Here is a 13,021-nt window from a genome sequence, read left to right as displayed (position 1 = left end):
ATGAGAGCACAACTGGTCTGGTGTCATCGTTTGCTGGCTCAGTGCATATTGAGCTTGCATGGGAGTTGTCAACCATAGTTAGTGACTATAGTTCAGCAGGGCATGGTTCAGGCTGGCTGTGACCAGTTTGGCCAAGTAGAAGGGATTTTGAATTACCAGTGAGATGGGTATTATCCCTATCGAGAAGTTCAAGGGAAAGGCAATACCCTGCAGTGCCATCTCCAACCATGAGATTGGAGTATGATCCATGGGGAGTATCGGATTTGGATTCTCCCTTTGGTTCTTCATGTTGCTGCTATTTATTGGGTTGTTTTATTCCCCCACCATTGTTAGTGTCTAGAATGATAGTGGAGTTTACCTCATCAGATGTGCCTTCCTTTCCCTTTAATCAAGTGTCTTCTCCACTGGGTTTCCATGCAGGAAGATTTCTCATCGTTAGAAATCTTTGAGAGGTGACGGCATCAGTCAAATCAGTAGAGGGGGAGTGGTGATGGGAGACAAGGTTGGTTATAGTGTAAGAGGGAGAGTGAGAAGGCTTAATTAAATCTCGCTCCCCTTGCACAGTGTTAGTAATATTGTTAGAGAGATCAGGATTAGCCCCATAGTTGGGCCCCGGAAGTTGATTTGTGTCAGAGCAGGGGGTATCAGATTTGGAATTGCATTTTGGGTATTTTTCATACCCGATATGGGAGCGTGTTCCCCCATTGGGTTGCGTGAGAGGCGTTAGGTGTGTGAGTGGGGAGGCACGTGCCCAACGTGTACTCTAACCTCGGCACATGCTATGAGTTGTGCAGTCAATTTGGATTGACGCTATAGGCCCAAACAGTTGTATCATGGGCACATGTGGCCTAAGATGCCTGTCTCGTTGGGGGCTATCTATACGAGACCCGTGTGGCTTGATTTGGGCCTGCTTCGTTTGGCCCATATTTCCCGCAGTCCTAGTGCCTCCATGTTCCACAACCCTATTTCCTCCCTCAAAATCATCAATGCTACTAAGGAAGGAGAACTTAACTGAATCTGGTGGCCGTTTTCCGCTCCCCGATTTGTTCTCGGTTACCTCTGGTCATACCTGAGCTTTGAAACCTTTCGTTCTCCCTTGTCGTTTTGCTTTCCATAGGAATTCCATCACTTTCCAGTCATCATCTTTGTTGGTTCTGTGTCCTGCCAACGATGTTTCTGTTGTGTTCACCCCTATCTGCCGTTGAATTGGGCATTTCTTGAGTAGGTGACCCAGTCGCCCACACCCCTTGCATAAGATGCCCTACCCCTCATACTCAATTGGTTGTTTATGTTCCCCAATAAGTACCATTGTTTGAAGTGGTACCTCGATGGGTACCTTGATGTAGATCCGTACATACCTGCCGCTTAAGGTAGCAGAGGTGCACGTATCGATTTTTAGCAGCCTATCAACCCTTCTCCCCACCGTTTCCAGGATATCTCTATCATAGAACTCCGTGGGTAATTGGGGCAGTCAAATCTAGATAGCGGTGGCGTGTATTTTTGATTCCGCCGGAACAAAGTTCGGTTCCCAATTTCTGATGGAGAGAAAGTGTCCCATGACGAACCATGGGCCTCCGTGCAATGCAATCATCATATTTTCTTCCTTTTCAAATTTCACCACAAAGAAATCCCAACCTAGATCGATTGTTGTTGGGGAATATTTTTTCCAAAGATCTTGATGATTAATGAGAAATGCCATGAGTGGTAGAGTTTATTCTTTTATTCTTGGCTGAGAATGATGGGACCGGTTGTATCATCTGGGGTGAATTTTAGAGCTACCTCCAGTTTGTGGTACTGATAATGTATGTGCTTGACTTTGCCAAGTTCTTGTCCGCTAGTATCTCCTTAAAGGTGTTAACCTTTTCTTTTGGAGTTGATTCAACTTCCATCGGAGTTGAATTGGTGTCCGGTGGGTCGGGTGGTTTTAGTGCCAGTGGTGATAGTTGGTCCTGTGCGGGGTGGGGGTGAGGCCATCTAGGGGGGAGGGAATAATTGTAGAGAGAGAAAGCTCCTTCCTACAAAATCTTCTTACGTACGTCCTTCCGTTGCGTCCCTTCGTGTTTTATTTTGTTTAACCTTTTGATTCAAGTTTCAATTAATGTTGTAGTTTATTGATAATTAGTCATTTTATTAGCACTAGATTCAATTGGCCTGTGCTTGTGTTTTATTTTTTATTGTACTCGTAAAATGCAGAATATTTTAGGAAAAAATATTAAGTTATTAAAGTTTTTAGAGTTTTTCATTTATAATTACATCTCAAATAAATAAAAACCAAATATGTTTTTGGCCCAGAATAGTAAAAGAAGAAAAATATGATTTTGTTATGTTATTTCAAATTTTCAAGTATGGCTGGCTTTTGCGTAACTGTAATAACTGGGGCTTCCTGTGAAATCTACCTTTGTGCGATAAGTTCATTGACGGTTAGAATTGTAAAGTCAAATTTAACGTGAAATATTTTTTAATTAATATCTGATTGCAATGAATTGTGATATTTTTCGTCGAGTAGATTCTCAAGTTAAAGTAATTAAGATATTTTGGGTTGTTAACAAATTCTATGTGAATTATAGTAATATAAAAATGATAATAAGAAAACTATTATGTTAATTATCAATTGTTTGTTTATTCATATTAAAATTAAGATATACGATGCATAACATAAAACTTGTGTATGGTTTTAAATAATTAAAATTTAATATATAAATAATTACTACTAATAAAATGTCAATTTGTCTACTAAATATAACTACTTCACTTTTGGAAATCCAAGTACTACACACTATTAGTGCAAAGATTAGCACCCTCAAGTGACAACGAAAGGGTCACAACACATTTGGTTTAGAAGCTCGACAATAGTGTTCACCGCTACAATTTCGTTGGATACCTTCGAATTGAGTATTGACGTCTTCATAAAAAGCTTTCTATTGGTAAACTTAAATAAATCTATTTATTTTATCCATACATCTATATTTATACTTCAAGTTTAACAAAATCAGAACAATGATACCAAAATCAGAGAAAAAGATCATTACGTCAGAGAAGGATGAAATATTTGACAGAAGCATGTTTCTGATCATTTTTTAGAAACTTAAAGGATGAACAAGCTAAGTTGCTCCGACACAGCAATTTAGGTGCCGCACCCATAACATGACCCTAGTATGAGTGTGGGTATGGGATCCGTATCGGATTTGGTCAAATAATTTTGGGTACTTTGACCACGACGGACGAAAAAATTCGATACGAAATATAATTTGATTCCCGAAATCAGAACCAAAATTACGGTAAATTTAAAGAAAATGGCATACCTTATTTAGGAAGTCAATCATTTACTTATCTACAACTTGAGAATAAAACAAAATCCATACTTTACAAGCTATACATAAGTATTCCACAAAATTTCTCATAATTTAGAGATATTTTTATATTTTTTATCTTTTTGAATTATTTTTAGCCGGATCCCCGCACCCGTATCCGTACTAGGATCCATATTTTCGAGTCTTAGAATTTACATCTCGAAGGATCCGACCTCTAGATCCGCACCCGTGTCAGACAACCACACTCGTGTCCGAGCAACTTAAGTATACATGGGCATTTGAACATTTCCCCTATTCTTTTAATTTTCATTCTACTTTTTGATTCTTTAATTTAAACCCAACGAATTAAATACTTGCTCGAAATCAAACCTCGTTGATTATCATATCCATTACCGATAACAAAGCCAGAGGTAGAACCATAGAATCATCGCAAAAGAAAAATCACCAAAGAAAAAGGTCGAGGGGAAGGGTTGGGAGGACCAAAAATGGCTCCTCCCCCTTTTTTGGAGAAAACATTCAAAATGCTGGGTAAATACAATTAAGGGTGATTTATTATTCGACTAATTAACATGCGCTCCAAGCAATTTTCTTCGGATCTTTCATCATATATATCTTTCAAAGCATAACAAACAACTAAATTTAAGAACTCCGACAAGAGAGGACAGCTCTATCTACAACATAATAAGTACTCCCTCCATTCCAGTTATTTGACTCCATTCCCTCCCTTATTAGTCTGTCCAAAAAAAAAGACCCCATTTTAAATTTGTAAAACAATTTAACTTAAACTTCATATTTTATAATTAATGACAAGCTTTTATAGTCATGCAAATGGTATGGCATATCTAAAACATAAGTTTCAAAAGTCTTAATCACACAAATGTTATGGCATGTTTAAAATCACAAGTTTCAAAAATCTTTCTTTCTTAAACTTCATATTCAGTCAAATAGGTTCACATAAATTAAAACTGATGGAGTATAAAATATACGAAAAATGGTCAAAATGCCCCTAACGTATTGAAAATAGTTTAAATTTGCCCTACTTCCACCTATTGGGACAAAATTGTCCTTAACGTTAATTTATGGGTTAAATATGCCCCCTTACAGAACTATGAGATGACAAATGTTGGTCCTTTAATTAAATAGGTGGTATTGATGACCCAACCGGTCATTTTAACTTTTAGAACTCCGTTCCCTAAAATAAAATTTTTCGTATGTGCTTTTAATGATTATTGACTTGCGGGGATGGTTGGTTCGGGATTTGGAAGCGTTTGGGTTGAAATCGGAACACTTGGTTCCTTAAGTTAGCCTTAAAAGGCCAAGTTTGACTTCGGTCAATATTTTGAAAAAACGACCCCGGAATCAGAATTTGATGGTTCCAATATGTTCGTATGATGATTTTAAATTTGGGCGTATGTCCGAATCGGGTTTTTGATAATCCGGGAGCGTTTTGACGCTTAATAGTAAAAATAAACTATTTGAAGGTTTAAAATTCTTTAAATTTGGTTTGGAGTAGGATTTTGAGTAATTGAAATCCGTTTGGAATTTCGAGTTTGGGAATAGTTCCGTATAATGATTTAAGACTTGCACGCAAAATTTCGTATCATTCCGAATAGTTTAACTATATTTCGGCGTATTGGAAGTAAATTAAGGAACTTAAAATTCTTAAGTTTGAATCAATTTGGTTTAAGTATGATTCTTAGATTTCATGATGTTTTACACGTTCCGAGAGTTCGAGCAAGTCCGTTTTATGATTTCAAACCTGTTGGTATGTTCGGACGGAGTCCCGGGGACCCCGAGTGTCAATCGGACGAGGCGTGGACCAAGTTGGAAGTTGGGAGCCAAAACTGAAGCTCCCAGCTACTGTCAGAATCGCACCTGCGCTTGGCCAGTCGCAGGTGCGACATTCGCAGATGCGACAGAAGCTCGCAGGCGCGGCACTCATATATGCGAGATTTTGAGCGCAGAAGCGGAAAAGGGAAGGGGCAATCCACCGCAGATGCGGACGATTTGCGCACCTGCGAACGCGCAGGTGCGAAGCTTTGTGCGCAAATGCGAGAATTGGCCAGGCAAGTGAAACTCGCACCTGCGAGGATTTTTCTGCAGGTGTGGAGCCGCAGGTGCGTTCCAACTTCCGCAGGTGCGAAAGACCTGTTTGGCAAAAAGCTTAAAAGAACGGGAATTCACCATTTTTGCCCATTTTCTTCCATACATGGGCCATTTTGGAGCTCTTTGTGAGGAGTTTTCAACTAACAACTTGGAGGTAAGTTAATTCTACACCATTTGAGTTAAATACATATATTATGGGTAGATTATAACTAGTAAATCTTAGAAAGCAAGGATTTAGGTGAAAAACCTAAATTTTTATAAAAATGAGATTTTAACCACGAAAATGGTTATGGAATTGGATAGAAATTATATATTTGAGTTCTTGAGATTATGGCTAACATTTTCATCCAAAAATTTTCGGAATCCGGGCACGTGGGCCCGGGATAAATTTTAGAAATTTTACCATTTTGGATAGGGCAATTTATTTAATAGATGAATTTTGAATTATTAAACATATATTAATTATTTTATATAATTTTTGGATAGTTTCGGATTTTTGGGCATTGAATCAAGAATTTTACGCGACACGATAATCAGAAAGTGGACTTTCAGACGAGCTAAGTCTCTTATCTAATCTTGTGAGGGAGAAATTACCCCATAGGGATTAAATTGAATAATTGTTGCTAATTGCGGGGGCTACGTACGCACGAGGTGACGAGAGTCCGTGCATAGCTAGTATAAATGCTAATGTCCGGGTAATTTAGGGCTCAAAGCATAAATTATTTGTGTAAATTGTATTCCCTGATTTATTAATATTAAATTGATATATATGAATATATTGTGAATTGTTAGATAGAGATATTAAAGGATGAAAATCTCATATGCTTGATTTTATGTTTAAATCAATTAATTATTAAAAGAAATTATTCTTCCTCCCGAATTTATCTCATAATAAATATACTCTCCTTCCGGAGGTACATAAGAAAATGTCCTCCTTTCTTGTGGAGCGGACCGAATGCCTCGGCAGGATAGATGCATCTATGGATCGCGCCGCACGTCCCTCGGCAGTGTACACGACACTCTGGATCGGGTCGTACGTCATCGGTAGAAATCGTGCTTAATAATAATAATAATAATTACACGATACTTTAATAGCTTATTTCAGCTTGCAAAGCTAATTGATAAATTGAAAAATCCTTGGAATTTAATGAATTATTATTCTTGCTTGTTAAAGAATTAATTGTTATTCATGTAAATTGATAAATTGGAAATTATATGAATTGAAGGAATTTAATTAATATATTAAGAATTGTTGCATTTGAAGAAATTTGATTATTTTCGCTGATTAAATAAATTATTTTAAATTCTGTAAATCATGATGATTTAAATATCTTAGTTGTATTTCAATTATTATTATTGACCCATAGTGAGTGTCAAAGTCGGTCATCTCGTCTCGACCACTTCGAGATTAGGCTTGATACTTACTGGGTACACGTTGTTTACGTACTCATACTACACTTGCTGCACTTTTTGTGCAGGAACTGAGGCAAGTACTAGTGGGGGACCTATCGTCTTACACCCACATTATCCAGGGGCATAGTGATGAGCTGTTTCTCTGATCCGTTCTGCAGCTACTAGTGTCTCTCTTTGTATTTTTTTTATTCTATCTATTTTTATTTCAGACAGTATTTGAGGTTTTGTATAATATACTAGATGCTCATACACTTCTGACACCAGGTCTTGGCACATATATTGGTAGAATTTGGGTTTTATTATTTCTATTGGTTTTAAATTTAGTCAATGAATACTTAATTTATTAAGTTGGCTTGCCTAGCCGTAGTGTTAGGCGCCATCACGACCTATGGGTGAAATTGGGTCATGATAACATGGTATCAGAGCACTAGGTTCACGTAGGTCTCACAAGTTATGAGCAGGCCTAATAGAGTCTTGCGGATCGGTACGGAGACATCTGTACTTATCTTCGAGAGGCTATAGGGTGTTAGGAAATTACCTTTCTTCATATTCCATCGTGCAATTAATGTAGTACTAAATATCCTTCTCTTATTCTCTCACAGATGGTGAGAACGCGCTCGAATGAAGTTCCAGACCAGGGAAGAGCTACTCCCCCAGTTGCTAGAGGCCGAGGCAGAGGCCAAGGGAGGGCTCCAGCCCGTGGTAGAGGGCAAAGACGTCCCAAGACTATTCCAGTTATGCCGCCAGTGGGTCCAGCAGAGAATCCCATTATTAAGGAGCAGGGTGAGGTGTCTGTGGCAGAGCCAGCTCCGGTGGATTTCACATCTGCACCGGGATTTCAGGATGTCATGGGTCATATGCTGCGGTTCATGGACAATATGACTCAGGCCGGTTTATTTCCGGCACACCCAGCCACATCTCAGGCGGGCGGGGGAGCACAGACCCCTAACGCGCAAGCTCATGGACAGGCAGCTGCTGTATATCAGACCCAGGGTGCACTACCCGTGGGTGAAACCCAGCCAGTGGCAGCAGCTACACCTGAGCCCAAGCCAGTTGTAGCCGCCGATCCTCAGAAACTATTGGACAAATGGACTAGACTACATCCTCCTGTCTTTGGAGGTAAGCGACATGAGGATCCCCGGGATTTCACTGATCGGTGCAAGGATAGACCGTACAACATGAGGATATTGGAGTCTCATGGGGTAGACTTTGCTACTTTTCAGCTAGAGGGCAGAGCCCGTAGATGGTGGCAGTCTTATGTTCTTGGTAGACCAACAGATTCTCCTCCCATGACTTGGGACAGGTTCATCCGTATCTTCCTGGACAAGTATATTCCACCCTCCCAGAGGGAAGAGTTGCGGTTTCAGTTTGAGCAGCTCCAGCAGGGTCATATGTCAGTGACTGATTATGAGGCGAGATTTTCTGAATTATCTCGCCATGCACTTATGATACTCCCTACTGAGGCGGAGAGAGTGCGGAGGTTTGTAGCCGGTTTACATACTGGTATTCAGGCCACTATGGCTCAAGAGCTTGATATGGGTACTTCTTATGAGCGAGTTGTGGAGATAGCCCGGAGGATTGAGGGTGTGCGTCAGCGAAGCCGAGAGCAGATTATGAGAGATAAGCGGTTCAGATACACTGGAGAGTTTAAAGGTGCTCCGTCTGGGGACAGAGGTTAGTTCGTGAGGGGCAAAATCCAGCAGACCCCCATATCCAGCACCACCACCTCCTCGAGGTGCTCTAGTGCGACCTTATCTCAGTGCTATACCAGAGAGTTCTTACCGCCCACCAGCTATTCAGGGTCCTTCCAGTGGGTATTCAGGTCCCCAAGGCCAGACACTTAGTCAGCATCCCACCGCACCGAAGAGTTGTTACGAGTGCGGGGATCCCAGTCATATGCGGAGGTTTTGCCCCAGGCTTCGGGGTAGACCAGTATAGCAGGGTCAGCAGTCTATGCTTACCGGACCAGTTGCTCCACCAGTAGTCCGACCACCAAGAGGTGGAGGACAGGTGGGTAGGGGTCATCCTAGAGCTGGAGGTCAGCCAAGCGGAGGCCAGCCAGTTGGCGCTCCAGCTCGGTTCTATGCTTTTCCGGGTAGACCAGATGCAGAGGCCTCAGATGCTATGATTACAGGTATTATTTCTGTTTGCGGCAAAGATGCCTCAGTATTATTTGATCCAGGATCCACGTATTCATATGTGTCGTCTCTATTTGCTCTATTCCTGGGTGTTTCTTATGAATCCTTGAGTACTCATGTTTATGTGTCCACTCATGTAGGCGATTCTGTTATTGTGAACCGGATCTACCGATCATGTATTATTACATTCTGTGGTTATGAAACTAGAACAGATCTCTTATTGCTCGAGATGATCAATTTTGAAATTATTCTGGGTATGGACTGGTTATTTCCATATCATGCTATTCTAGATTGTCATGCCAAAACTGTTACCTTGGCTATTCCATCTTTGCCTAGGCTGGAGTGGAAGGGTTCGTCGGTTAGTTCATTTAATCGGGTTATTTCTTTTATAAAGGCTCAACACATGTTTGAGAAGGGTTGTTTGGCTTATCTAGCCTATATTCGGGATACTACTGTAGAGACTCCGGCTATTGATTCAGTGCTAGTAGTTCGGGAGTTCTCCGATGTATTTCCTTCAGATCTTCCAGGTATGCCACCTGATCGTGATATTGATTTCTGTATTGACGTGGCTCCAGATACTCAACCTATATCTATCCCACCGTATCGCATGGCTCCGAAAGAATTGAAAGAACAACTTAAAGAGTTACTAGCCAAAGAGTTCGTCAGACCGAGTGTATCGCCTTGGGGTGCACCGGTATTATTTGTGAAAAAGAAGGATAGAACAATGCGAATGTGTATTGATTATCGCCAATTGAACAAAGTTACTATTAAGAACAAGTACCCATTGCCGCGTATTAATGATCTATTTGACCAGTTGCAGGGTGCTAGGGTGTTCTCTAAGATCGACTTGAGGTCAGGGTATCATCAGTTGAAGATTCGAGATTCGGATGTTCCGAAAACTGCTTTCCGTACTAAATATGGTCATTATGAGTTTCTGGTAATGTCTACTCGCGCAGCAAGGAGGAACATGAGCAGCATATGAGAGTAGTGCTTCAGACATTGCTGGAACAAAAGCTATATGCTAAGTTCTCTAAATGATAGTTTTGGCTAGAGTCTATAGCATTTTTGGGACATATTGTATCGGGCGAAGGTATTAAAGTTGATCCCAAAAAGATTGAGGCAGTTCAGAATTGGCATCATTCCACTTCGACGACTGAGATCAGGAGTTTTCTGGGTTTAGCAGGTTATTATCGTCGGTTCGTGGAAGGTTTTTCATCTATTGCAGCACCGTTGACCAAATTAACCCAGAAGGGTGTTCAATTCCGATGGTCCGATGATTGTGAGTCAAGCTTTCAGAAACTCAAGACAGCATTGACTACAATACCAGTGTTAGTGTTTCCTTTCGGTTCGGGGATGTATACAGTATATTGCGATGCTTCACGCGTTGGTTTGGGTTGTGTATTAATGCAAGAAGGGCGAGTTATTGCATATGCTTCACGTCAGTTGAAGCCCCACGAGCAGAATTATCCGGTACATGATTTGGAGTTAGCTGCGATTGTTCACGCCCTTAAGATTTGGAGGCATTATCTTTATAGGGTGTCCTGTGAAGTTTATACTGATCATCACAGTTTACAGCATTTGTTCAAGCAGCGGGACTTAAATTTAAGGCAGTGCAGATGGCTGGAATTACTAAAAGATTATGATATTACTATCCTATATCATCCAGGTAAAGCAAATGTAGTTGCAGATGCCTTGAGTAGAAAGGCGGAGAGTATGGGTAGTTTGGCTTTCATTTCAGCAGAAGAGAGGCCATTAGCTTTGGATATCCAGTCCTTGGCCAACAGACTTGTGCGACTAGATATCTCAGAGCCCAGCCGAGTTCTTGCATGTGTCGCTCAGTCTTCACTATTTGATCAGATCAAGGCTCGCCAGTATGATGACCCACACTTAATGGTTCTTCGAGAAATGGTACTACGAGGTGGTGCCAAGGAAGTCACTATTGGTGCAGATGGTGTTCTGCAACTCCAGGATCGTCTGTGTGTTCCTAATGTGGATGAACTGAGGAAAGAGATCTTGGAGGAGGCACACAGTTCTCGGTATTCTATTCATCTAGGTGCTACGAAGATGTATCGTGACTTGAGGCAGCATTATTGGTGGCGACGAATGAAAGGGGACATAGTTGAGTATGTAACTAGGTGTCTAAATTGCCAGCAAGTTAAATATGAGCACCAAAGGCCAGGTGGCCTACTTCAGCAGATGACTATACGGGAATGGAAATGGGAACGCATCACTATGGACTTTGTAGTTGGGTTGCCGCGGACCTTGAGGAAGTTTGATGCAGTTTGGGTGATTGTTGACAGATTGACCAAGTCGGTACATTTTATTCCTGTTGTGACTACGTATACTTCAGAGAGGTCGGCCCAGATTTATATTCAAGAGATAGTTCGGTTGCACGGTGTGCCAATTTCCATCATATCAGATAGAAGTCCTCAGTTTACTTCATATTTCTAGAGAGCAGTACAGAGTGAGTTGGGGACCCGTGTAGAGCTCAGCATAACTTTTCATCCGCAGACCGACGGGCAGTCAGAACGGACAATTCAGATTTTTGAGGATATGCTCAGGGCATGTGTGATTGACTTTGGAGGTCAGTGGGATCGTTTCTTGCCTTAGGCCGAGTTTGCTTATAATAACAGTTACCAATCCAGCATCGAGATGGCTCTATTTGAGGCTTTATATGGCCGTCGATATCGTTCACCTATCGGATGGTTTGAGCCCGGTGAGGCTAAGTTATATGGTACTGATTTGGTGAGGGATGCCTTGGAAAAGGTAAAGTTGATTCATAAGCGACTTCGTACAACACAGTCCAGACAGAAGAGTTACGCGGATCCAAAAGCACGTGATATATCATTTATGGTAGGTGAAAAAGTTCTCTTGAAGGTTTCGCCGATGAAGGGAATTATGAGATTCGGGAAGAAGGGCAAGTAGAGCCCAAGGTTTATAGGCCCATTTGAGGTGTTGAGATGAGTTGTGGAGGTTGCTTATGAGCTTGCATTGCCTCCCAGACTATCGGGATTTCATCCGATTTTCCATGTATCTATGCTCCGGAAGTATCATGCTGACCTATCACATGTGTTGGACTTCAGCATAGTTCAGCTAGATCAGATTTTGGGTTATGAAGAAGAGCCATTTGCCATTGTTGATAAACAAGTTCTCCAGTTGAGGTCCAAGAGGATTTCTGCAGTAAAGGTCCAGTGGAGGGGCCAACCAGTCGAGGAAGCGAGTTGGGAGGCCGAGGAGGACATGCGGAGCAAATATCCACACTTATTTAGCACTCCAGGTATTATTCTAAACCCGTTCGAGGACGAACGTTTGTTTAAGAGGTGGAGAACGTAATGACCCAACAGGTCATTTTAACTTTTAGAACCCCGTTTCCTAAAATAAAATTTCTCGTATGTGCTTTTAATGATTATTGACTTGCGGGGATGGTTGGTTCGGGATTTGGAAGCGTTTGGGTTGAAATCGGAATACTTGGTTCCTTAAGTTAGCCTTAAAAGGCCAAGTTTGATTTCGGTCAACATTTTGAGAAAACGACCGCGGAATCGGGATTTGATGATTCCAATAGGTTCGTATGATGATTTTGGACTTGGACGTATGTCCAAATCGAGTTTTTGATTACCCGGGAGCGTTTTGACGCTTAATAGTAAAAATCAACTATTTGAAGGTTTAAAATTCTTTAAATTTGGTTTGGAGTAGGATTTTGAGTAATTGAAGTCCGTTTGGAATTTCGAGTTTGGGAATAGTTCCGTATAATGATTTAAGACTTGCACGCAAAATTTCGTGTCATTCCGAGTAGTTTAAGTATATTTCGGCGCATTGGAAGTAAATTGAAGAACTTGAAATTCTTAAGTTTGAATCAATTTGATTTAGGGTATGATTCTTAGATTTGATGATGTTTTACATGTTCCGAGAGTTCGAGCAAATCCGTTTTATGATTTCAAACCTGTTGGTATGTTCGGGCGGAGTCCCGGGGACCCCGAGTGTCAATCGGACGAGGCTCAGACCAAGTTGGAAGTTCGGAGCCAAAACTGAAGCTCCCAGCTACTGTCAGAATTG

This window comes from Nicotiana tomentosiformis, chromosome 5 (assembly GCF_000390325.3).
Source record: "Nicotiana tomentosiformis chromosome 5, ASM39032v3, whole genome shotgun sequence".
Lineage (NCBI taxonomy): Eukaryota > Viridiplantae > Streptophyta > Magnoliopsida > Solanales > Solanaceae > Nicotiana > Nicotiana tomentosiformis.
This window is presented reverse-complemented; position numbering follows the sequence as displayed.